Here is a 27,060-nt window from a genome sequence, read left to right on the forward strand (position 1 = left end):
TCCTACGGTATCCGGGAGTTACACGATCTCATGGTCTAAGGAAGAGATACTTGACATTGGAAAAGCTCTAGCAAAAACGAACTACATGATCTTGTGCTATGCTTAGGATTGGGTCTTGTCCATCACATCATTCTCCTAATGATGTGATCCCGTTGTCAACGACATCTAATGTCCATAGTCAGGAAACCATGACTATCTGTTGACCAATGAGCTAGTCAACTAGAGGCTTACTAGGGACGTATTTGGTCTAAGTATTCACACATGTATTACGATTTCCGGATAATACAATTATAGCATGAATAAAAGACAATTATCATGAACAAGGAAATATAATAATAATCCTTTTATTATTGCCTCTAGGGCATATTTCCAACAGTCTCCCACTTGCACTAGAGTCAACAATCTAGTTACATTGTGATGAATCGAACACCCATAGAGTTCTGGTGTTGATCATGTTTTGCTCGCGAAAGAGGTTTAGTCAACGGATCTGCGACATTCAGATCCGTATGTACTTTGCAAATATCTATGTCTCCATCTTGAACATTTTCCCGGATGGAGTTGAAACGACGCTTGATGTGCCTGGTCTTCTTGTGAAACCTCGACTCCTTGGCAAGGGCAATAGCTCCAGTGTTGTCACAGAAGAGTTTGATCGGCCCCGACGCATTGGGTATGACTCCTAGGTCGGTGATGAACTCCTTCACCCAAATTGCTTCATGCGCTGCCTCCGAGGCTGCCATGTACTCCGCTTCACATGTAGATCCCGCCACGACGCTCTGCTTGCAGCTGCACCAGCTTACTACTCCACCATTCAACATATACACGTATCCGGTTTGTGACTTAGAGTCATCCAGATCTGTGTCGAAGCTAGCGTCGACATAACCCTTTACGACGAGCTCTTCGTCACCTCCATAAACGAGAAACATGTCCTTTGTCCTTTTCATGTACTTCAGGATATTCTTGACCGCTGTCCAGTGTTCCTTGCCGGGATTGCTTTGGTATCTTCCTACCAAACTTACGGCAAGGTTTACATCAGGTCTGGTACACAACATGGCATACATAATAGATCCTATGGCTGAGGCATAGGGGATGACGCTCATCTCTTCTTTATCTTTTGCCGTGGTCGGGCATTGAGCCGAGCTCAATCTCACACCTTGCAATACATGCAAGAACCCTTTCTTGGACTGATCCATTTTGAACTTCTTCAAAATCTTTATCAAGGTATGTGCTTTATGAAAGACCTATGAGGCGTCTCGATCTATCCCTATAGATCTTGATGCCTAATATGTAAGCAGCTTCTCCAAGGTCCTTCATTGAAAAACACTTATTCAAGTAGGCCTTAATGTTGTCCAAGAATTCTATATCATTTCCCATCAAAAGTATGTCATCTACATATAATATGAGAAATGCTACAGAGCTCCCACTCACTTTCTTGTAAACACAGGCTTCTCCATAAGTCTGCATAAACCCAAACGCTTTGATCATCTCATCAAAGCTAATGTTCCAACTCCGAGATGCTTGCACCAGCCCATAAATGGATCACTGGAGCTTGCATACTTTGTTAGCATTCTTAGGATCAACAAAACCTTCCGGCTATATCATATACAGCTCTTCCTTAAGATAACCGTTAAGGAATGCTGTTTTGACGTCCATCTGCCATATCTCATAATCATAGTATGCGGCAATTGCTAACATGATTCGGACGGACTTAAGCTTCGCTACGGGAGAGAAAGTCTGATCGTAGTCAATCCCTTGAACTTGCCGATAACCCTTAGCGACAAGTCGAGCTTTATAGATGGTGACATCACCATCCGCGTCCGTCTTCTTACTAAAGATCCATTTGTTTTCTATCGCTCGCCGATCATCGGGCAAGTCAGTCAAAGTCCATACTTTGTTTTCATACATGGATTCTATCTCGGATTGCATGGCTTCTAGCCATTTGTTGGAATCTGGGCCCGCCATCGCTTCTTCATAGTTCGGAGGTTCACCGTTGTCTAACAACATGATTTCCAGGACAGGTTGCCATACCAATCTGGTGTGGAACGTGTCCTTGTGGACCTACGAAGTTCAGTAGCAACTTGATCCGAAGTACCTTGATCATCATCATTAATTTCCTCTCCAGTTGGTGTAGGCACCACAGGAACATTTTCCTGAGCTGCACTACTTTCCGGTTCAAGAGGTAGTACTTCATCGAGTTCTACTTTCCTCCCACTTACTCCTTTCGAGAGAAACTCTTTTTCCAGAAAGGATCCGTTCTTGGCAACAAAGATCTTGCCCTCGGATCTTAAGTAGAGGGTATACCCAATGGTTTCCTTGGGGTATCCTATGAAGACGCATTTTTCTGACTTGGGTTCGAGCTTTTCAGGTTGAAGTTTCTTGACATAAGCATCGCATCCCCAAACTTTTAGAAACGACAGCTTAGGTTTCTTCCCAAACCATAATTAATACGGTGTCGTCTCAACAGATTTAGACGGTGCCCTATTTAAAGTGAATGTAGCTGTCTCTAGAGCGTATCCCCAAAATGATAGCGGTAAATCGGTAAGAGACATCATAGATCGCACCATATCCAATAGAGTGCGATTACGACGTTCGGACACACCGTTATGCTGAGGTGTTCCAGGCGGCGTGAGTTGTGAAACGATTCCACATTTCCTTAAGTGTGTACCAAATTCGTGACTTAAATATTCTCCTCCACGATCTGATCGTAGGAACTTTATCTTTCGGTCACGTTGATTCTCTACCTCATTCTGAAATTCCTTGAACTTTTCAAAGGTCTCAGACTTGTGTTTCATCAAGTAGACATACCCATATCTACTCAAGTCATCAGTGAGAGTGAGAACATAACGATATCCTCTGCGAGCCTCAACGCTCATTGGACCACACACATCAGTATGTATGATTTCCAATAAGTTGGTTGCTCGCTCCATTGTTCCAGAGAACGGGGTCTTGGTCATTTTGCCCATGAGGCATGGTTTGCATGTGTTAAATGATTCATAGTCGAGAGACTCTAAAAGTCCATCAGCATGGAGCTTCTTCATGCGCTTGACACCAATGTGACCAAGGCGGCAGTGCCACAAGTATGTGGGACTATCGTTATCAACTTTACATCTTTTGGTATTCACACTATGAATATGTGTAACATTACGTTCGAGATTCATTAAGAATAAACCATTGACCATCGGGGCATGACCATAAAACATATCTCTCATATAAATAGAACAACCATTATTCTCAGATTTAAATGAGTAGCCATCTCACATGAAACGAGATCCAGATACAATGTTCATGCTCAAACTTGGCACTAAATAACAATTATTGAGGTTTAAAACTAATCCCGTAGGTAAATGTAGAGGTAGCGTGCCGACGGCGATCACATCGACCTTGGAACCATTCCCGACGCGCATCGTCACCTCATCCTTCGCCAGTCTCCGCTTATTCCGCAGCTCCTGCTGTGAGTTACAAATATGAGCAACGGCACCGGTATCAAATACCCAGGAGTTACTACGAGTACTGGTAAGGTACACATCAATTACATGTATATCAAATATACCTTTAGTGTTGCCGGCCTTCTTGTCCGCTAAGTATTTGGGGCAGTTCCGCTTCCAGTGACCCTTCCCTTTGCAATAAAAGCACTCAGTCTCAGGCTTGGGTCCATTCTTTGACTTCTTCCCGGCAACTGGCTTACCGGGCGCGCAACATCTTTGCCGTCCTTCTTGAAGTTCTTCTTACCCTTGCCCTTCTTGAACTTAGTGGTCTTATTGACCATCAACACTTGATGTTCTTTCTTGATTTCAACCTCTGCTGACTTCAGCATTGAAAATACTTCAGGAATGGTCTTCACCATCCCCTGCATATTGTAGTTCAACACAAAGCTCTTGTAGCTCGGTGGGAGCGACTGAAGGATTCTGTCAATGACCGCCTCGTCCGGGAGGTTGATCTCCAGCTGGGACAGGCGGTTGTGCAACCCAGACATTTGAGTATGTGCTCACTGACAGAACTGTTTTCCTCCATCTTACAACTATAGAACTTGTCGGAGACTTCATATCTCTCGACCCGGGCATGAGCTTGAAAAACCATTTTCAGCTCCTCGAACATCTCATATGCTCCGTGTCGCTCAAAACGCTTTTGGAGCCCCGGTTCTAAGCTGTAAAGCATGCCGCACTGAACGAGGGAGTAATCATCAGCACGTGATTGCCAAGTGTTCATAACGTCTTGGTTCTCTGGGATGGGTGCTTCACCTAGCGGTGCATCTAGGACATAATCTTTCTTGGCTGCTATGAGGATGATCCTTAGGTTCCGGACCCAGTCCGAATAGTTGCTGCCATCATCTTTCAGCTTGGTTTTCTCTAGGAACGCGTTGAAGTTCATGTTGACATGAGCGTTGGCCATTTGATCTACAAGACATATTTTGCAAAGACTTTAGACTAAGTTCATGATAATTAAGTTCATCTAGTCAAATTATTTAATGAACTCCCACTCAGATTGACATCCCTCTAGTCATCTAAGTGTTACACGACCCGAGTCGACTAGGCCGTGTCCGATCATCACGTGAGACAGACTAGTCATCATCGGTGAACATCTCCATGTTGATCGTATCTTCCATACGACTCATGTTCGACCTTTCCGTCTCTTGTGTTCTGAGGCCATGTCTGTACATGCTAGGCTCGTCAAGTTAACCCTAAGTGTTTCTGCATGTGTAAAACTGTCTTACACCCGTTGTATGTGAACGTAAGGATCTATCACACCCGATCATCACGTGGTGCTTCGAAACGACGAACTTTAGCAACGGCGCACAGTTAGGGGGAACACTTTCTTGAAATTATTATAAGGGATCATCTTATTTACTACCGTCGTTCTAAGTAAACAAGATGCATAAACATAATAAACATCACGTGCAATTATATAAAGTAGTGACATGATATGGCCAATATCATATAGCTCCTTCGATCTCCATCTTCGGGGCTCCATGATCATCTTTGTCACCGGCATGACACCATGATCTCCATCATCATGATCTCCATCATCGTGTCTTCATGAAGTTTTCACGCCAACGACTACTTCTACTTCTATGGCTAACACGTTTAGCAATAAAGTAAAGTAATTTACATGGCGTTCTTCAATGACACGCAGGTCATACAAAAAAAATAAAGACAACTCCTATGGCTCTTGCCGGTTGTCATACTCATCGACATGCAAGTCGTGATTCCTATTACAAGAACATGATCTCATACATCACAATATATCATTCATCATTCATCACAACTTCTGGCCATATCACATCACATGACAATTGCTGCAAAAACAAGTTAGACGTCCTCTAATTGTTGTTGCATCTTTTACGTGGCTGCAATTGGGTTCTAGCAAGAATGTTTTCTTACCTACGAATAACCACAACATGATTTTTGTCAACTTCTATTTGCCCTTCATAAGGACCCTTTTCGTCGAATCCGCTCCAACTAAAGTGGGAGAGACAGACACCCGCTAGCCACCTTATGCAACTAGTGCATGTCAGTCGGTGGAACCTGTCTCACGTAAGCGTACATGTAAGGTCGGTCCGGGCCGCTTCATCCCACAATACCACTGAAGAAAGAAAAGACTAGTAGCGGCAAGCAAGTTGACAAGATCTACGCCCACAACAAAATTGTATTCTACTCGTGCAATAGAGAAGTACGCATAGACCTAGCTCATGATGCCACTGTTGGGGAACGTTGCAGAAAATTAAAATTTTTCCTACGGTTTCACCAAGATCCATCTATGAGTTCATCTAAGCAACGAGTCATGGGAGAGAGATTGCATCTACATACCACTTTGTAGATCGTGTGCGGAAGCGTTCGAGAGAACGGTGATGATGGAGTTGTACTCGCCGTGATCCAAATCACCGATGACCAAGTGCCGAACGGACAGCACCTCCGCGTTCAACACACGTACAGAGCGGATGACGTCTCCTCCTTCTTGATCCAGCAAGGGGGAAGGAGAGGTTGATGATGATCCAGCAGCACAACGGCGTGGTGGTGGATGCAGCAGAACTTCGGCAGGGCTTTGCCAAGCTGCTGCGGGAGGAGGACGAGGTGTAGCAGGGGAGGGAGGCGCCAAGACACAAGGGTGCGGCTGCCCTCCCCCCTGCCCTCCTTTATATAGGCCCCCAGGGGGGGCACCGGCCCTGGGAGATCCAATCTCCCAAGGGGGCGGCGGCCAGGGGGGGTGGAGTGCCCCCCAAGGCAAGTGGTGCGCCCCCCACCTAGGGTTTCCAACCCTAGGCGCAGGGGGCCCCAAAGGAGGGCGCACCAGCCCACTAGGGGCTGGTTCCCCTCCCACTTCAGCCCACGGGCCCCTCCGGGATAGGTGGCCCCACCCGGTGGACCCCCGGGACCCTTTCGGTGGTCCCGGTACAATATCGGGTGACCCCGAAACTTTCCCGATGGCCGAAACAGCACGTCCTATATATAATTCTTTACCTCCGGACCATTCCAGAACTCCTCGTGACGTACTGGATCTCATACGGTACTCCGAACAACATTCAGTTTGCTGCATACTCATATTCATACAACCCTAGCGTCACCGAACCTTAAGTGTGTAGACCCTACGAGTTCGGGAGATATGCAGACATGACCGAGACGGCTCTCCGGTCAATAACCAACAGCGGGATCTGGATACCCATGTTGGCTCCGACATACTCCTCGATGATCTCATCGGATGAACCACGATGTTGAGGATTCAAGCAACCCCGTATACTATTCCCTTTGTCAGACGGTATGTTACTTGCCCGAGACTCGATCGTCGGTATCCCAATACCTCGTTCAATCTCGTTACCGGCAAGTCACTTTACTCGTACCGTAATGCATGATCCCGTGACCAAACACTTGGTCACTCTGAGCTCATTATGATGATGCACTACCGAGTGGGCCCAGTGATACCTCTCCGTTATACGGAGTGACAAATCCCAGTCTTGATCCGTGTCAACCCAACAGACACTTTCGGAGATACCTATAGTGCACCTTTATAGTCACCCAGTTACATTGTGACGTTTGGTACACCCAAAGCACTCCTACGGTATCCGGGAGGTACACGATCTCATGGTCTAAGGAAGAGATACTTGACATTGGAAAAGCTCTAGCAAAAACGAACTACACGATCTTGTGCTATGCTTAGGATTGGGTCTTGTCCATCACATCATTCTCCTAATGATGTGATCCCGTTGTCAACGACATCTAATGTCCATAGTCAGGAAACCATGACTATCTGTTTACCAACGAGCTAGTCAACTAGAGGCTTACTAGGGACGTATTTGGTCTAAGTATTCACACGTGTATTACGATTTCCGGATAATACAATTATAGCATGAATAAAAGACAATTATCATGAACAAGGAAATATAATAATAATCCTTTTATTATTGCCTCTAGGGCATATTTCCAACATAGCGAGGCGACCGCTGGTGGTATAGCAACAAAGCACAAACATGTGGATACGCCTTCTCATGCTTCTGTCCGATTGAAGAAGTTGCCACCCACTGTGGCTGGCATCTCGACCACACTCTTGTCTCCTCGCATAGCGTCGTCCAACATCAGGGATCCTGTTGTTCTGGAGGACTTGAGGAAAACAACTAGGAGGTGCCTTTTCTTCCTCTCTCTGTTTGGCTTCTAACTCGATGGTGTATCACATGGCAATCCTTGTCAAAATACACATGGCAAATTCAGTATGTTCCACATGGCAGTTCTTGTTTACCATCCATGGCAATTTTTTTAATTCACACCACAATCAGTGGTGTAGCACATGGCAATCCTTTTCAAAATGCACATGGCAACTTCAGTATATCCCACATGGCAACTCTTGTATGTTACTGATGTCTACTACACAACTTTTATTTCTTGTAGACTCTGTTGGGCCTCCAAGCGCAGAGTTTTATACGACAACAACAAATTTCCCTCAAGTGGATGACCTAAGGTTTATCAATTTATGGGAGGTGTAGGATGAAGACAATCTCTCTCAAAAACCCTGCAACTAAATACAAGAAATCTCTTGTGTCCCCAACATACCCAATACAATGGTAAATTGTATACGTGCACTAGTTCAGCGAGGAGATGGTAATACAAGTTTCGTATGGATAGTAGATATAGGTTATTGTAATCTGAAATAATAAAAACAACAAGTTAGCAAGTAGCAAAAGTGAGCACAAACAATATTGCAATGATTGGAAGCTAGGCCTAGGGTTCATACTTTCACTAGTGCAATCCCTCAACAATGCTAACATAATTGAATCATATAACAATCACTCACGTGCAACAAAGAATCACTTCAAAGTTTCTATCAGAGAAAGTTAGATGAAAACGTGTATCAACCTGTGTGCTTAGATTACCCCAATGTGAAAGTGCGTTATATCGACTAGAAGGGGGGGGTGAATAGGCGATTTTTATGTATTCTTCACTGAGGAATTTGCTGGTGAGGAAATTCCTAAATGAAGAACTACTTGCAGTGGAATAAATACTCAAAAGTAAACATAGCTGAACACACGCATAGTCATCATGATGAAATGAAGACAAGCACAGAGTACAGAAAGCGTAAACACAGGATAACATAAGATGAAGACGGACAAACTGAAGAAATTGAACTGAGGAAATTGAGAAAGTCTTCAGTTAAAGTCTTCAAACAAATATGAACAAGCACACAACAACAGAGATGAGGAAATTAAAGAGTTGAGGAAATAGAACCAGTAAGCTCGATGAAGACAATGATTTGGTAGACCAGTTTCAACTGCTGTCTCAGTTGTACATCTGGTTGGAGCGGCTGAGTATTTAAACTCGAGGACACCCAGTCCCGGACACCCAGTCCTGAACACACAGTCTAGGACACCTAGTCCTCACCGTATTCTCCTTGAACTAAGGTCACACAGACCTCGTCCAATCACTCATGGTAAGTCTTCAGGTGACTTCCGAACCTTCACAAACTCGGTCACTCGGCGATCCACAATTCCTCTTGGATGCTCTAGACCTTGACGCCTAACCGTCTGGAAGAAGCACAATCTTCAAAGGAAACAAGCGTCGGATCCATGCAGGATCAATCTCTTCAGTGATGCTCAATCACTTTGGGTTTGTAGGTGTTGGGTTTTGGGTTTTCCTCACTTGATGATTTTCGCTCAAAGTCCTCGGAGGATGGGTTACTCTCAAATGACAGGTGTCAGTTTCTCTCAGAGAAGCCAACCAGCTAGTGGTTGAAGGGGGCGGCTATTTATAGCCTAGGGAGCATCCCGACATGATAAGACATAAATGCCCTTGTCTGATATGACCGTTAGGTGGGTAGATATTTTGGAACCGCTGGCGCATAGCACAGCAACGATCGGAATTTTAACTATCAAAATCCTCAGGGCTATCATGTTCCTCACAGTGTAGGCAGTTCACACTGGTGAATTCCTAACTCCTTAGTCAGAACAAATTCCTCAGAGACCAGAAGAACTTCATCTCTGTCACTGAAGAATATGACTGAACTGTATGAGATTTCCAATGGCTTCACTCGAAGGGATTGGTAGGTGTAGGATTTTGAGTTGAGCATCACATGGAAATTTTTCCTTAGTATTTCCACGACCCCCTTTAACAGTACGGTGTTTCCTATGACTCAAGAAAGAGAAAATGAAACTACGAAAACAAAAGTCTTCACGCTTCATGTTCCTCGAATGATTGCCATGTCTTCAAGGTCACACCAATTTCTTCACTTTCAAAGTCTTCAGAAAGTCTTCAGAAATCCAAAGTCTTAAGTTGAAGAACTTCATTTTTAGGGGTTGACTTTCTCTGTAGATATCAAACTCCTCATAGACTTATATACCTGTGTACACTCACAAACGCATCAGTCCCTTAATCTATAAGTCTTCAATACACCAAAATCACTAAGGGGCACTAGATGCACTTACAATCTCCCCCTTTTTGGTGATTGATGGCAATATAGGTTAAGTTTTCAACGGGGATAAATATATGAAGTGTAGATATTGATGTTGAGGAATTTGATTGCAAGATATAGAAGAACTCCCCCTGAAGATGTGCATAGTGAGGAATTTGCTTTTGAAGCAATGCACACTTGAAGAGTATAATCATGGAGATCTCCCCCTATATCTTGTAATTCATACACGCATTTGATATATAATATGAAGAATTTGAAATGCATGATGAAATATGGTGACTGATGTAATTCAGCATGCAGAAGAACACAACAAAAGTATCAGGTCACCATAGAGTTTAAGATTACAACTCGATCCAGCAAAGTCATCAGAAGAACGAGAGTTGTAACTTAGCAAAAAGAACGCCCATATAAGATAGACCCGCTTGAAGACTAACTCAAATTTCTCCCCCTTTGTCATCGAATGACCAAAAGGGTTGAAACTTAGGACCAACGCCCTTGAGGAATATCATGTAGATGGAGGAGCGCCAGTGTTGTCAGGGTCTTGAGTCGTTGTAGGGCTTGCTGCACTGTCGTCCAAGTCTTCATGCTCGTTTGTGGCGCGTGATGAAGAATATGAGCTGGCCACCAAGGAAGGAACCTTGACTTTCTTGAATCTCGTCGGTGGAGGTGCAGACCAGGCAAAGTCTTCCTTGAAGCCCATTTGCTTCAGATCTTCTTCACCATATAGATGTGACAGAATAGCCCAGGTGCGATCAAACACTTCATGGAGGTAGTAGTGGTTTTTCTTCACTGCATTATGTGTAGAAGTCAGGTTGTGAAGAATAGAGCCAAACTGACACTTAACCCACTTGTGGTTGCGATCCACCTTCTGGTGAAGACTTATCAGCAGTTCACGATCAGTCAGCACACGAGGAGCAGTAGCTTGAGAACTTGTCTTGGTAGCATTGGCAGCAGTATCATGAGTGGCAGGGTAATCATTGGTGGAGTAAGATGTAGCTTTGCGGAACTGACCATCCAATGGACGAATGCCTTCATCGATTACGGCTGGTGACTTGCCCTTCTCACAAGATGAGGAAATTTTCCGCTTGAGGACTTCAATAGGGGGCAAGTAGCTGAGGTGATTCTGAAAATCATCGTTGTAGTTGAGTGAAGACCTTGTTCTGAGGAATCTCATGATCCACGGTGTGTAAGGCTTCAGCTCAAATGGAGAAAGTGCAACATTCGCCAGAGTCCTCATGAAGAAATCATGATAATTTATGGGGATGCCATGCATGATGTTGAAAAGCATATTCTTCATCATTCCGATAATTTCTTCATCAGATGAGTCATGGCCTTTGATAGGACTCATGGTCTTCGTCAAAATGCGATAGATTGTTCTTGGCACATAGAGCAATTCCTTCACTAGGGATTTGGTTCTTGGAGCTTGTCCTGTTTCTGATGATTTTGGCAAGTTCTTCATCATCCGCCTCATCATCATCAGAGGGGACTTGGAAAGCGACTTGCTTCTTGTGAGGACTTGGTCGAATACCTCATCCAGCAGTGGCCTTTTTCTTCAGCAGTGAGGGACCAGCTGAGGAAGTTCGAGCAGCTGATGAGCTTGCAGATGCTCCTAAGGCAATAGAGAAGCCTTGAGTCCTTTGGCACGTGGCGAGATGCACATGTGCCGAGGATTTTGTCGGAGCAGTCTGAGGAATTTGCCGCAAGGGCCTTGAAGAATCTGGCCTTGATGGCATAGCAGAGGAGCTTGGCCGTGAGGGCATTGAAGGTGAAGCACTAGACTTGTGCGCAGGCTTCTTGTGCATTGCCTTCTTTGGCTGACTAGCAGAGGCCTCAGTAGAGGCAGCAGCAGCAGCAGAGTCTGTGTTGAATTTCTTCACTGCTTCCTTTGCTTGCTTAGCCAGTTTGGCTTGGCGCTTTGCCCATTCATCAGGATAATCCTCACCGCGCTTGAGGATGGTGGGATCTGCCAACTGGCCTGGTGCCAATGGAGGTCTTGGGCATGGAGGGTTGAGTGCAAATTTCTTCATATACTTGGGAGTTACATACCTGTACTCCCTCGATTCCCATGCCCATCTCCTCTCTATCCTTTGTATGCGCACCTTGCGCTGATTCTTGTCCTCTTTGCCAAATTTGGCTTCATCAGGTGTGCAGTAGTCCTTATATATGTCCTCAAGGATTTCAAACGTAGTATTGACCTCAGGCCTCTTTCCTCCCTTCTGTGGCCTTTTGTCACCCATTTTCTTCAGCTGAGGAATATTAACAACTGAAGTTTCTGAAGAGATATGCAACTTTTCTTCGAGGAACGCTGCAAATGAGTTAAGTTGATGAGAACCTAGTGATTCAGCAATGGACATTTGTACCTATGAACAGAGTATAGTTGTGAGGAATTTGGAGAAGTCATATGCGTTCTCAGAAGGTTTTTCAAAAAGAATAGGTTTTGAGGAATTTGACCAGATGAGTCTTGAGGAATTTCACTAAGCATTCTTTGTCTTAGGTTCCAGAGTTGTATAGATTGAAAATCCGCACAATTGAGGAATCTTGAAGAAAATCATAGCTTAGAGAAACAAATCAAGAGCAGATGACATGTGAGGTGTTCATGTGTGTGAAGATTTGAAGAATAAACACCTTTGAAGATTTTAAGGAAAGCTTGAGAATCAAAGCAAGCAGTAAAAGTAACTTTTAATTACCCGAAGTGAAGAACACGACGAACTGGGAAGTGTAGATGTGAAGTTCGTCAGTTCAGATCTGCCACGCCCTAACTCGGCAGAGGAAGACGGCTACGGCGGCGGCGGAGTGAAGAAATCCGCAACCGGCGCGAGTACGACGGTGACGAGGTCGAGGCAGTGAAGCTCTTCCTCACCGGCGACGATGAAGTAGCGGCGACGCTAGGGTTTTGGGAAGCTCGAGCGAGAGAGAGCGCGAGCGAGGTGAAAATGTAGTGAGGAAGAGACAGGGGTATTTATAGAGGGAGTGAAAAGCTGTTCAACCGAGGAAATCGGACGAACATGCCCCTGGCCCCCTCTCCTTCGATTGACATGTGTCACCCACGTACTGAGAGGTGGCGATCGTGTAGGATCGTGGGTGAATAGATAAGTATTGTCGTGAGAAGCGGAACGGTTTGAGCGGCAAAGCCGAAAATTCAGATAAGATAAGTTAAAAGTTCTGTTCGCAATTTCTTCAGCTGTCAAGGACACAGTGAAGAATTTGAACGAGTTTCAAATAGAATGCATATGAGGAATTTGTGAATAGACTGGGTTGAGTTTAGCATAGAGGGAAAAGGGTCCGATCACATTCACTTAGCAGAAGAAATCAACTTGAAGAAATAGCAATAAGTGAATGCTGTAGAGGACATAAAACTCATACATTCAAATGAAGAACAACACCGGAAAGAGTGAAGACAATGCAAAGTTGAAGAATTTGAAGAACTGAGGAATTTCAAAAATGAAGAAAAACTCATATTTAAGATTTTCAACTTTGGGTGGTGGCGTAACCCACCGTATAAGAAAGCTGATTTCAGACACCGCGTATAATTGTCGTAGGGCTCTGAGAATCAATTTCTTCATTAATTTCTTCACACTTCGAGGGTTAGTCTTCATTGATTGAAGAAAAAGGTTACTTCGTGTGTTGCGCATCTAAGTCACCAAGTCAGCATAAGTGTTAGGATGTGTGTCCATTTCAGAGAACATTCGAAGATTCTAGGATATTTAGCTCACACCGCAACTTGCTAAATCTCTTCTCATCCAAGGGCTTAGTGAAGATATCGGCCAGTTGATCTTTAGTGCTGACGTGATCGATGGAGATGTCGCCCTTCAACACATGATCACGAAGAAAATGATGAAGAATCTGGATGTGCTTGGTCTTCGAGTGCTGAACTGGGTTCTGAGCAATCCTGATGGCACTCTCATTGTCACAGTAGAGAGGCACATTCTTCACATTGACGCCATAGTCCTTGAGAGTTTGCTTCATCCATAATAGTTGAGCACAACATGATCCAGCAGCAATGTACTCAGCTTCTGCAGTGGAGAGTGATACTCAGTTCTGTTTCTTCGAGGACCAACAGACCAAAGATCGTCCGAGGAAATGACATGTGCCAGATGTTGACTTGCGGTCCACGCGATCGCCAGCATAGTCAGAGTCTGAATATCCAATGAGATCAAAACTAGAGCCCTTGGGATACCATAATCCAAGTGTTGGTGTGTGAGCTAAGTATCGAAGAATATGCTTCACAGCCTTATGGTGTGATTCCTTCGGTGTAGCTTGAAATTGGGCACACATGCAAACACTAAGCATAATATCTGGCCTAGATGCACATAGGTACAATAAAGAACCAATAATGGAGCAGTATACCTTTTGATCGAAGTCTTTACCATTTTCATCAGTGCATAGATGGCCATTTGTGGGCATTGGAATTTTGACCCCTTTGCAATCTTGCATGCCAAATTTCCTCAATACGTCCTTGAGGTATTTCTCCTGAGATATTAATATCCCATTGCACTGTTGACGAATTTGAAGACCTAAAAAGAATTTCAATTCTCCCATCATAGACATTTGATATTCTTCACTCATCATATAGGCAAATTCATCACACGCCCGAGGGGCTTGCTTGAGGCCATACAGGGCCTTGTTGAGTTTGAAGACTTTGTCGGGGTTCTTTGGATCTTCAAAACCTGGTGGTTGAGCAACATATACTTCTTCCTCAAGCTTACCATTGAGTAATGCACTTTTCACATCCATTTGTTGTAAGATAATATCATGATAGTTAACATAAGCAAGTAATATGCGAATATCCTCAAGTCTAGCAACAGGTGCAAAAGTTTCATCGAAGTCAATTCCTTCAACCTGTGTGTAGCCTTGAGCTACAATCCATGCATTATTCCTCACCACAAGTTCATTTTCATCTTGCTTGTTGCGGTAGATCCACTTTGTGCAAATAATGTTGTGTTTGCGAGGATCTGGACGTTTAACCAGTTCCTAGACATTGTTGAGCTCGAACTGATGTAATTCTTCTTGCATAGCTTGAATCCACTCAGGCTCCAGAAATGCTTCATCTACCTTAGTGGGCTCTGTGATAGAGACAAAAGCAAAGTGCCCACAAAATTTAGACAAGTGTGAAGCTTTTGAGCGTGTGAGAGGACCTGGTGCTTCAATGTCATCGATGATCTTCTCGATTTGCACTTCGTTTGCAATGCGAGGATGAGCGGGTTGTCTTTGAGGAATTTGATCTGCATTTTCTTCAGATGCATTTTCCTCAACACCATTTTCTTCAGGTGCGCCAGCTCGACGTTCATCATGTTCTGGTGAATTCTTCAGCAGATTCTTTAGTAGGAATGACATCCTCAGTGGCTTTGAACTTGATAGAATCCTCGGGTGCTGGTTCATCTATCACGGAAGGTAGGTGCTCTCTTTGCAAGCCATTAGTTTCATCGAACCGCACATCTACAGTTTCAACAACCTTGTGAAGAAGACTGTTGAAGACTCTGTAGGTGTGCGAGTCCTTTCTGTAACCAAGCATGAAACCCTCATGTGCTTTTGGTGCAAATTTACAATTGCGATGTGGATCTCTAATCCAACATTTAGCACCAAAGACTTTGAAGTAACTTACATTGGGTTTCTTGTCAGTGAGGAGTTCATAGGCAGTCTTCTTGAATAATTTGTGAAGATATACTCTGTTGATGATGTGGCAAGCGGTATCAATTGCATCAATCCAGAACCGATGAGGTGTCTTATATTCATCAAGCATAGTGCGAGCCATTTCAGCGAGGGTTCTGTTCTTGCGCTCCACGACGCCATTCTGCTGAGGAGTATAAGGAGCAGATAACTCATGAGTAATACCAAGTTCATGAAGATAGCCATCAAGACTGGAATTCTTGAACTCAGTCCCATTGTCACTTCTGATGTGTTTGATCTTCAGACCATAGTTGGTTGAAGCCCTCGAGGAAAATCGTTTGAAGACTTCCTGCACCTCATGTTTATAAGTGACAATGTGTACCCATGTGTAACGAGAATAATCATCAACAATAACAAAGCCATATAGAGATGCATCATTTGTAAGAGTAGAATAATGATTAGGACCGAAGAGATCCATGTGAAGCAATTCAAATGGTCGAGTGGTAGTCATGATAGTCTTCGCTGGATGCTTGGACTTTGTCATCTTCCCAGCTTCACAGGCTCCGCATAAGTGATCCTTGAGGAATTTGACATTCTCAATGCCAATGACAAGCTTCTTCTTCGCGAGCGTGTGCAGATTCCTCATGCCAGCATGACCAAGTCGTCGATGCCATAGCCAGCCTTCTGAAGCTTTTGCAAGTAAGCATACAGCCGGTTGTGGTTCTGTAGAGAAATCAACAATGTACAAGTCTCCTCTCCTAAAGCCTTCGAAGACTTTGGAATTGTCAGCTTCCATGATCACAACACAACGATACTTGCCAAAGACAACAACCATATCAAGATTACAAAGCATTGAGACAGACATGAGGTTGTAACCTAAGGACTCGACAAGCATGACTTTGTCCATGTGTATGTCCTTAGAGATTGCAACCTTACCTAGACCCAATACCTGACTTTTGCCTTTGTCAGCAAAGATGATATGCTTCAGATGTGATGGTGATAAGGGAGCATCCATCAATAGATTCTTGTCACCAGTCATGTGATTTGTACATCCGCTATCGAGGACCCACTCATTGGATTTGGGTTGATCATCCTGCAGATGAATTAGTGCATCTTACAAAACTCATATACTTCATCAGTGAAGAATATGACATCAATATCATCAGATTAATTTCTTCGAGCAATTAAAACGGATAAGCTGTTAGGAGGACGTGTGAAATGAAAGTTCATTTCATCACTATTAGCCTGCGTCCTATCAGGCACTGTTCAGGTCTCCAGCAAATTCTTCAGTCGTTTTGAGCACGACTGGAGACCTGACCCTGCAAAAGAGATTACTTCTTTTTCTTCACCACCCACATCTGGAGGGGTGGCAAAGAATTCATCACTCTGCGAGCACCATATGAGAAAGGTGGCATGGACGCCAGTCCACTTTGTTTCACATAAGAGGGGTTAGGATAAGCATATGAATAAGCAGAGAAATTCTTCGAGGACTTATGAACATAATGATTTGAAGAATAATGCACATATTCATAGCCCTTAGCTCTACCCTACGAAACAGAAGGGTTAGCACGATGATTGTCATATGAGGACTTTGTCCTTTTGAGGAATTTGATCCACGTGAAGAGTTTGGTCCATATGAGGACTTGGATCCATATGAAGAATTTGGTTCATATGAAGAATTTGATCTGGAGTTCCTTTTCTTCACAGGTGGTGTCATGAGGACATTCACCTGAAGATTTTCAAGGCAACTTTTGGGAACCCAGATTTTCTTCATAGGGGAACCGTTCCTGCAGTTAGTCCCAACGTATCTAGCAAATACTTCACCATTCTGATTTTTGAACAGTTTATAGTTAGAGTCAAATGACTCATCAGAAGAATGAGGAGATTCACATGTAAAGCCAGACAAGTTGGATGGATCAACTGGAGGTCCCTTTGCAGCAACCCATGAGGTTTTGGGGTACTGCTCAGGCTTCCAATATATTCCATCAGTATTGAGTTTCCTCTCAAAGGCAATACCCTCTTTCCTAGGGTTTCTGTTGAGGATCTGCTTTTTGAGCACATCACAAAGAGTCTGATGCCCTTTGAGGCTTTTGTACATGCCTGTCATGTACAATTCCATCAGCCCTGCATCATCAGTGATACTTGCATTGTCCTCATATGAGGAATTAGTGATAGTAGAGACATATGAAGAATTTGTAGCATTAGAAGCATTTGAACATTCAGGTGAAGAATTAGCAGTTTCACGTTCAATGCACTTTAGACAAGGAGGAACAAATTCTTCCTGGGTAGCGCTGATTTGTTGAGCAAGTAATGAATCGCGCTCCTTCTGAAGATCTTCATAATCCACTCTTAGCTTTTCAAGATCTTGCTTTCTTTGAAGAGATTCATAAGAAAGCTTCTCGTGATCAGACAAGAGAGTATTATGATGATCTTGAAGGGCGTCAAAATTGGTCTGAAGTTTCTGAAGACTCTCAGCCAATGCTTTTGACTGATCCATTTCTTCACCCAACATATCATCGCTCTTATTAAGCATGTATTGAACTTTTTACAAAGCTCTTTGTTGTTTAGTGGCAAGGGAAGCAAGTTTGACATAGCTGGGGCCAAATTCATCACCTGATTCATCATCACTAGATTCGGAAAGGTAGCATTCAGTTACCTTGGCACCCTCTGCCATGAGGCACGGTGAAGAGGATGACGATTCAGGTGCGAAAGTCATCTCTTTGAGAGAATCTTTGTAATCCTCAAACCAAGGATCATGTCAAGTACGATGACCTTCATAGACCTCAGAAAGCCGGTCCCAGATTAGCTTCGCGTGATTGAGGTGCATGACGTTCCTGAACTGATTTCGGGACAGACAGGAGCAGATGACATCCTTCGTCGTGAGGTTCTGTAGAGTGTACTTGCGAATGTCATCAGCCTTCGCCATCTTGCATAGATCGGTAAGACCAATCTTAGTGACGGTCCACAGTTTGCTGTCTATAGCCATGAGTCGCTTCTTCATCATGGCCTTCCACCGAGGATACTCATGACCGTCAAAGATGGGGCAGGATACGTTCCTCAATCCTGCAGTCGACATAACTAAAACTCCAGGCGGTTAAACCAAAATCACACAGAACAAGGGAGTACCATGCTCTGATACCAATTGAAAGTGCGTTATATCGACTAGAGGGGGGTGAATAGGCGATTTTTATGAATTCTTCCCTGAGGAATTTGCTGGTGAGGAAATTCCTAAATGAAGAACTACTTGCAGCGGAATAAGTACTCAAAAGTAAACATAGCAGAACACATGCATAGTCATCATGATGATATGAAGGCAAGCACAGAGTACAGAAAGCATAAACACATGATAACACAAGATGAAGACGGACAGACTGAAGAAATTGAACTGAGGAAATTGAGAGAGTCTTCAGTTAAAGTCTTCAAACAGGTATGAACAAGCACACAACAACAGAGATGAGGAAATTAAAGAGTTGAGGAAATAGAACCAGTAAGCTCGGTGAAGACAATGATTTGGTAGACTAGTTCCAACTGCTGTCTCAGTTGTACATCTGGTTGGAGCGGCTGAGTATTTAAACTCGAGGACACACAGTCCCGGACACCCAGTCCTGAACACACAGTCCAGAACACCTAGTCCTCACCGTATTCTCCTTGAACTAAGGTCACACAGACCTCGTCCAATCACTCGTGGTAAGTCTTTAGGTGACTTCTGAACCTTCACAAACTCGGTCACTCGGCGATCCACAATTCCTCTTGGATGCTCTAGACCTTGATGCCTAACCGTCTGGGAGAAGCACAGTCTTCAAAGGAAACAAGCGTCGGATCCACGCAGGATCAATCTCTTCAGTGATGCTCAATCACTTTGGGTTGGTGTTGGGTTTTGGGTTTTCCTCACTTGATGATTTTCGCTCAAAGTCCTCGGAGGATGGGTTGCTCTCAAATGACAGGTGTCAGTTTCTCTCGGAGCAGCCAACCAGCTAGTGGTTGAAGGGGGCGGCTATTTATAGCCTAGGGAGCATCCCGACATGATAAGACATAAATACCCTTGTCTGATATGACCGTCAGGTGGGTAGATATTTTGGAATCGCTGACGCATAGCACAGCAACGGTCGGAATTTTGACTATCAAAATCCTCAGGGCTATCATGTTCCTCATTTTGTAGGCAATTCACACTGGTGAATTCCTAACTCCTTAGTCAGAACAAATTCCTCAGAGACCAAAAGAACTTTGTCTCTGTCACTGAAGAATATGACTGAACTGTATGAGATTTCCAATGGCTTCACTCGAAGGGATTGGTAGGTGTAGGATTTTGAGTTGAGCATCACATGGAATTTTTTTCTTAGTATTTCCTCGACCCCCTTTAACAGTACGGTGTTTCCTATGACTCAAGAAAGAGAAAATGAAACTACGAAAACAAAAGTCTTCACGCTTCATGTTCCTCGAATGATTGCCATGTCTGCAAGGTCACTGAGGGAGTCTTGGATTAGGGGGTGTCCGGATAGCCGAACTATCACCTTTGGCCGGACTCTTGTACTATGAAGATACAAGATTGAAGACTTCGTCCCGTGTCCGGATGGGACTTTCCTTGTCGTGGAAGGCAAGCTTGGCGATACGGATATGTAGATCTCCTACCATTGTAACCGACTCTGTGTAACCCTAACCCTCTTTGGTGCCTATACAAACCGGAGGGTTTTAGTCCGTAGGACGAACAACAATCATACCATAGGCTAGCTTCTAGGGTTTAGCCTCTCTGATCTCGTGGTAGATCTACTCTTGTACTACCCATATCATCAATATTAATCAAGCAGGAGTAGGGTTTTACCTCCATTGAGAGGGCCCGAACCTGGGTAAAAACATCGTGGCCCTTGTCTCCTGTTACCATCCGCCTAGACGCACAGTTCGGGACCCCCTACCCGAGATCCGCCGGTTTTGACACCGACATTGGTGCTTTCATTGAGAGTTCCTCTGTGTCATCATCCTTAGGCCCGATGGCTCCTCCGATCATCAACAACGAAGCGGTCTAGGGTGAGACTTTTCTCCCCGGACAGATCTTCGTATTCGGCGGCTTTGCACTGCGGGCCAATTCGCTTGGCCATCTGGAGCAGATTGAAAGCTACGCCCATGGCCATCAGGTCAGATTTGGAAGTTTGAACTATACGGCCGACGTCCGCGAAGACTTGATCTTCGACGGGTTCGAGCCACAGCCGAGCGCGCCGCACTGTCACGATGGGCACAATCTAGCTCTACTGCCGGACAGTGCCCTGGAGGCCGCACAAGTGTCTGCTCCGACCCTTAGCTCGGAGCCGACTGCGCCGACCGAGGACGGGTGGCTGGACACCTCCTCGGGGGCCGCTATCTCTATGGCGATTGCGCCGAGCACCAACCCCATCCTTTGCAAAGCTCATGACTCCAAGGTGCCGGACTCCTCCCAGGACTCCGATCCTTCCGCGCCCCAGCCGATCGAATCCGATTGGGCGCCGATCCTGGAGTTCACCACCGCGGACATCTTTCAGCACTCGCCCTTTGGCGACATCCTGAATTCACTAAAGTCTCTCTCTTTATCAGGAGAGCCCCGGCCGGATTACGGTCAACAAGGTTGGGATGCGGACGACGAAGAAATTCAAAGCCCACCCACCACCCACTTCGTAGCCACTGTCGAAAGTTTAAACGATGTGCTCTACTTCGACTCCGAAGACATCGACGGTATGGACGACGATGCAGGAGATAAGCATGAACCAGCACCTATAAGGCACTGGACAACCACCTCATCTCACGATGTATACATGGTGGACACACCTAAAGGAAGCGACGACGAGGAACAACGGGACGCCACAAGGGATCATTCCCCCGAAAAGCAGTCAAAACGGCGACGTAAGCGCCGTTCAAAATCCCACCTCGACAAAGAGAGTAGCCATGCAGACCCAGCCATAGAGCAGGGCGAATCGGTGGACGACGAACATGCCATCGCGCAACCGTCCAAACAGGACAACCTAGATAAACAATCCGTCCCTGGCGAAGATAACAGTCCAAACGATCTAACGCCGGACAAGCTGCTGGAGCAGAAGAACCTTCACAAAAGGCTCGTCGCCACCGCGCGTAGCCTGAAAAAGCAGAAGCGGAAGCTCAAAACAGCGGAGGAGGCGCTCCGAATCAGATGGAGCAAAGTACTCAATACCGCAGACAAATACGGCGATAGTCGCCGAATGAAGAGCTACCCGAAGCGAAAACTACTGCCCGAATTTGATGAGGAGGCCGTAGAGCCCCCGCAATCAAAAAGCAGGGAGACCACCCTGTCAGATAGACGACCCCATGGCAAACATAGAATGGCAAACGGCACCGCACACAAGCCGGCACGCGATCTGCATACGGATTTGCATCAAAGAGATGGCCCAGTTAGATCTATCTACGGGCCAAGAAAGAAAACTCTAGTAAGCGATGCAACACATCAAGTATCCGAATGCTACAGTACACCTAAATATAGAGGTGCCGCACACCCCCTATGTTTCACCGATGAGGTTCTGGATTATGAATTCCCAGCGGGATTCAAACCCGTAAACATAGAGGCATACGACGGAACAACAGACCCGGGAGTCTGGATTGAGGATTACATCCTCCACATACACATGGCTAGAGGAGATGACCTCCACGCCATAAAATACTTACCGCTCAAGCTCAAAGGGCCAGCCCAGCATTGGCTCAAAAGCCTCCCCGAAAACACCATTGGAAGTTGGAAAGAGCTCGAGGATGCTTTTCGGGCAAATTTTCAAGGGACCTATGTCCGACCTCCGGACGCAGACGATTTAAGTCACATAACTCAACAACCCGGAGAGTCAGCGCGAAAATTCTGGAACAGATTCCTTACCAAAAAGAACCAAATAGTCGACTATCCGGACGCCAAAGCCTTAGCAGCTTTCAAACACAACGTCCGAGACGAATGGCTCGCCAGGCACCTCGGCCAAGAAAAGCCAAGAACAATGGCCACATTAACAAGCCTCATGACCCGCTTTTGTGCGGGAGAGGATAGCTAGCTGGCAAGATGCAGTACCAGCAACCCAAGTACATCCGAAGTCAGGGATGGAAACGGGAAACCGCAACGCAACAAGGACCAGCGCCGGACCAAGGGAAACAACCCGAAGAGCACGGCAGTCAACGCCGGATTCAAAAGCTCTCGGTAGAATCATAAAAAACTGCCCCTTAAGGATAACAGGGACGAGCTATCTAACTTAAACAAAATCTTGGACAAGATATGCCAAATCCACAGTACTCCCGGGAAGTCTGCAAACCATACCCATAGAGACTGTTGGGTCTTCAAGCAGTCCGGCAAACTCAACGCCGAACACAAGGGGCTTGACACACCAAGCGAGGATGATGGCGAACCCCACAACCAGAGCACCGGAATACAAAAGAATTTCCCGCAAGAAGTCAAACCAGTAAACTCACTTCACATGACAAAAGGGAAAAATAGAGCGGTACCCATAGAGGTACGCGCCACACGGCCTATCCCAGAGGAGTCCCGCAACTGGTTGTTAAAACCAATCACCTTCGACCATCAGAATTACTCTAGAAGTATCGGGAATGCAGGATGGACTGCCTTGATATTAGATCCGATAATTGACGGACTCCAATTTACACAAGTCCTTATGGACGGCGGCAGTGATCTAAACCTGCTATACCAGGACACAATCCGCAAAATGGGGATAGACCCAACCAAAATTTGCCATAGCAACACTTACTTTCAAGGGGTAATGCCAGGCCCATATGCCCATTGTACGGGCTCTCTACTGCTAGAAGTTGTGTTCAGCTCACCCGACAACTTCCGCCGCAAAAAGTTAACCTTCCACCTCGCCCCATTTACAAGTAGCTATCAAGCACTACTGGGACACGAAGCTTTCGCCCGCTTTAACGCAATACCGCATTATGCATCCCTTACACTTAAAATGCCTGGTCCACGAGGCGTCATCTCCTTAAAGGGAAATATCGAGTGTTCCTCGAGCGAGAAAGATTGTGTGACTGCCTTGACAGCCACACACTAAAAACAGCTTCACTAAGCAAAGCACCTAAGTAGGTCATTCGGACCCCGGACACGGTTAGACGAGTCTGGTGTAAACATACAAGGGGCTCCACGCATGTACAACAAGAGACAGTAAAGCTCAATTTTATTCATTCTTTGAATTGTACTTTGTTTTTTTATAACGTACATTTTCGCACGATCTTTTTCAACTAAGTTCCTCTCTTTTCCAGATGAACACCGTGCTACACCCATCCAGGATACGGCACAACGGAGACACATGCGCAGACGTGCAGTAGGGACCCGTGACAAGGATTCTTTTCAGATTAAGACCCTGCGTAAACCTTTTTTACTGTCTCTTGTTGATACACATCCCCTGGTTTCTTGCTATAACCAAGGAGGAGGCTGACGTTTTGGCATGGTCCACGTCAGAATTTTGCGCGTACCTGGACACCAGGGGCTTATTACCACAGGCATTGTTCGGCCCGTTTTCATAAAGACCGAATACCTTAGGGAGTGTTCGGTGTCTCGAGTTAGGCCTTATATGCATCGGCTCCGAATCATGTCTTTGGTCAAATGTTGGGTTTGCCCGGCTCCTGTGTTTTGCTGCCTTACGTTCCGCTCTACCGGCTAAGGCGGCACCAGGAGAACTACTGCGATTGTGCCCCGGTTCGGCCAAGCAAGCATCTCAGTAGAGAAAGCCGAAAACTAACTGTCATGATATAGCGTGAGAATGGTCAACCACTCGATGACCCGCCGGAATCTATAGGATTCCTCCGCATTGACGAAGGACCGTTTCCCGGTCAGGCACATAAGCGCCCCAAATTCGGGTGAGCGCGGTGCCCCTAGGGGCTATGTCGTAGCCCCACTGTCAAACTCCTATGGCTAAGTGAAAGTGATAAAGCATTATAGTCCGGTTGCCTAGTTTGCTGCGCTACCACCTCCTTTATAGGACCAAAACGTTGGATCAAGTGTGAAAATGCGCCTTTTCACAAACACCCCCGCATTATATGCGTGGGGGCTGAAGCCGAAGACTGCCATCTTTCAGGTTATATATACATATACACTAGCGGCCGCACAGGAGGTATTTTAATTCTTGAAAGGCACAAGTATAAAAAGCTCTTATATTGTTTCACAATAATACATGTTATTCGAACATAATATCCTTCGAGCACTGCGTCTCTATTAAACGAGCGCCCTGCAGAACTTCCTGAAAATAGTGCTCGACAGGTACTCAGCTTCCGTCCAAATCTTGGGATGCAATATCGGCGGCCTTCATCTCCGCCCAGTATGTCTTGACATGGGCAAGAGCCATCCGCGCACCCTCTATGCATGCCGACCTCCTCATTGCGTTGATATGCGGCACCGCACCAAGGAACTGCTGCACCAAGCCAAAATAACTCTTCGGCTCGGGCCTTCTCGGCCACAAAAGACTCACGACATCCTTCATGGCAAGTCTAGATAACCTATTCAGCTCCGCCCATTCGGCCAAGTGATCGGTTAATGGAAGTGGGCGCTCTGGATTATGGAACTGCGACCAAAAAACCTTTTCCATTTCGTTTTCCTTTTGATCTCGGAAGTGTTCGGCCGCGTCTGCGGCACTTGCCGCCAAGTCCAGATAAGCATCCTCCAAACTCCACAGCCGGTCCAGCTGAGCACATTTAGGATCCACGAATTTCCTCCGTAGTAGAAAGGGCTTTCCAGCCGCGATATCTCTGGACTGACGCATCTCCTCCTTCATAGCTCTCATCGCAGAGCAAGCATCCTTGGCCTCGGTAGTGGCCTTCTTCAGGTCCTCTTGCATCGCTCGATCTTCTTTTTCAAGAAGCTTACAGCGGTCGGCATCATTCTTAAACTTCACGGCCATCTCAGCCACTTCCTTCTTGCTTCGGCAGTGAGCAGCCTGTTCGGCTTTTAGCTCTTCGGCCGCCTTTAAGGCAGCCGCATCACTCTTTCTGGCCTGTTACTTGGCCCGGACGAGCTTCGCCCGTAGGTTCTCCATGGCAGCGGCACCATCTGCATCAAGCATACATGTTGTAAGGCACGGGCATCAAGCTCCCCTACCAGGTGTCCGAGGAGAAATTGCACACCTTGCGACTCGTCAAGTCACTTATTGACAAGCACGATGTCGGCATACGCCACGTCAAGTTGCCGCTTTAGTTCGGTAAATTCCTCAGCCCGGCTAGCCACCGGACCCTTCGCCACCTACATAGGAAGGGCGACACATTATACCTGGGATTATGATCCTCGGCGCGCTGTCCTTTTTGACAACACACCGAGCCTCAGGGGCTACTATGTACACAGGGCGCATGTTATATGCAGAACTGTCATAGGGTACATCATTTTGCGTACCTCAAAGCCTGTCAGTAAACTTCTGACGGCTTCGTGTAATCCGCTCTCAGCGGATGAGATCCTTTCAATCACCGCACCCATTAACGCACGGTGATCTTCTGAGATAGACGCTCACCCAAGCAGATCCTTCAGCTCCTCCGACTGTACACCAGGTGGTGCCGGACTCGTCCGATGGCCTTTTTCGAATGCCGAACGCGGAGGGCTTTGAGGGGACATGCGACTGCCTTCCGGCCCCGCCAGACTCGGAGAAGCCCTCCGTGACGACACCTTAGGGTCGCCCGCCTCGCTAGACGGTACGGCAGGGGGAGGCGTTTCGCTCTCTATCATCTCCGGACGAAGATCCCCCAAAGATGAGCTCTGCTGAGAAGGGCTGAGATCCGAACTACAAGGTAAATTTCAGTCATCTTCATTAGAAATTGGGCAGGGATATCCTTTATTTTAATAAACTCCCCTTTTTTTACTCACGGCTCGGTAGAGGGCTGATCCCCTTGGGGGCATAATGCGACCGAGGCATCTCTCGGCGCAGGACCCTCTGGCGAAGATTTCTTCCCCCGATTTGAGACCATGGTCTCCGGGTCTTCAGAGGCGGTCCTCTTCTTCCCTTGGAGGGAGGGATTCTCAATCCCCCCTCTCCTGACAGCCTCCTTCGCGGAGGCGGTAGCTTCCTTGTTCCCCCCTTCGCCCTCTTCCGAAGGCGCAACCTCCAGCATCCTGGTTAACACGGGATCCGGCATGGTCTCAGGGAGGGGGGCCAGACACCTGATTAACTTTGCCTTCGCTATCCACTCCTGTTCAAGGAACAACTCTTTTAAAGGGAAAAATTCGTAATAAATACGGGATAGTGTGTTTGGATACAGGGCTACTTACTTGAGTATCCGGGCGATTGCATCTCAGACCTTCATCCTTGGTCAAGTCCGGACACATCGCTTGTGATCCGAAGAGAAGCTTGTACATATCCATGGGCGTCACGCCCATAAAATGTTGGAGAGCTCATGGTCCCTCCGGGTTAAATTCCCATAGGCGGAGGGGGCGACGTTTGCAGGGCAAGATGCGACGAATCAACATGACCTGCGCTACTATGACCAGAGTGATCTCCCTCTCTAGGAGGTCTCAAATGCGGCCCTGCAACAAGGGCACGTCCTTGGACGGCCCCCAGTCAAGTCATTTATTAACCCATGACACCAGCCGCGGTGGAGGACCCGAGTGAAAGG

Source organism: Triticum aestivum, chromosome 3B (assembly GCF_018294505.1).
Source record: "Triticum aestivum cultivar Chinese Spring chromosome 3B, IWGSC CS RefSeq v2.1, whole genome shotgun sequence".
Lineage (NCBI taxonomy): Eukaryota > Viridiplantae > Streptophyta > Magnoliopsida > Poales > Poaceae > Triticum > Triticum aestivum.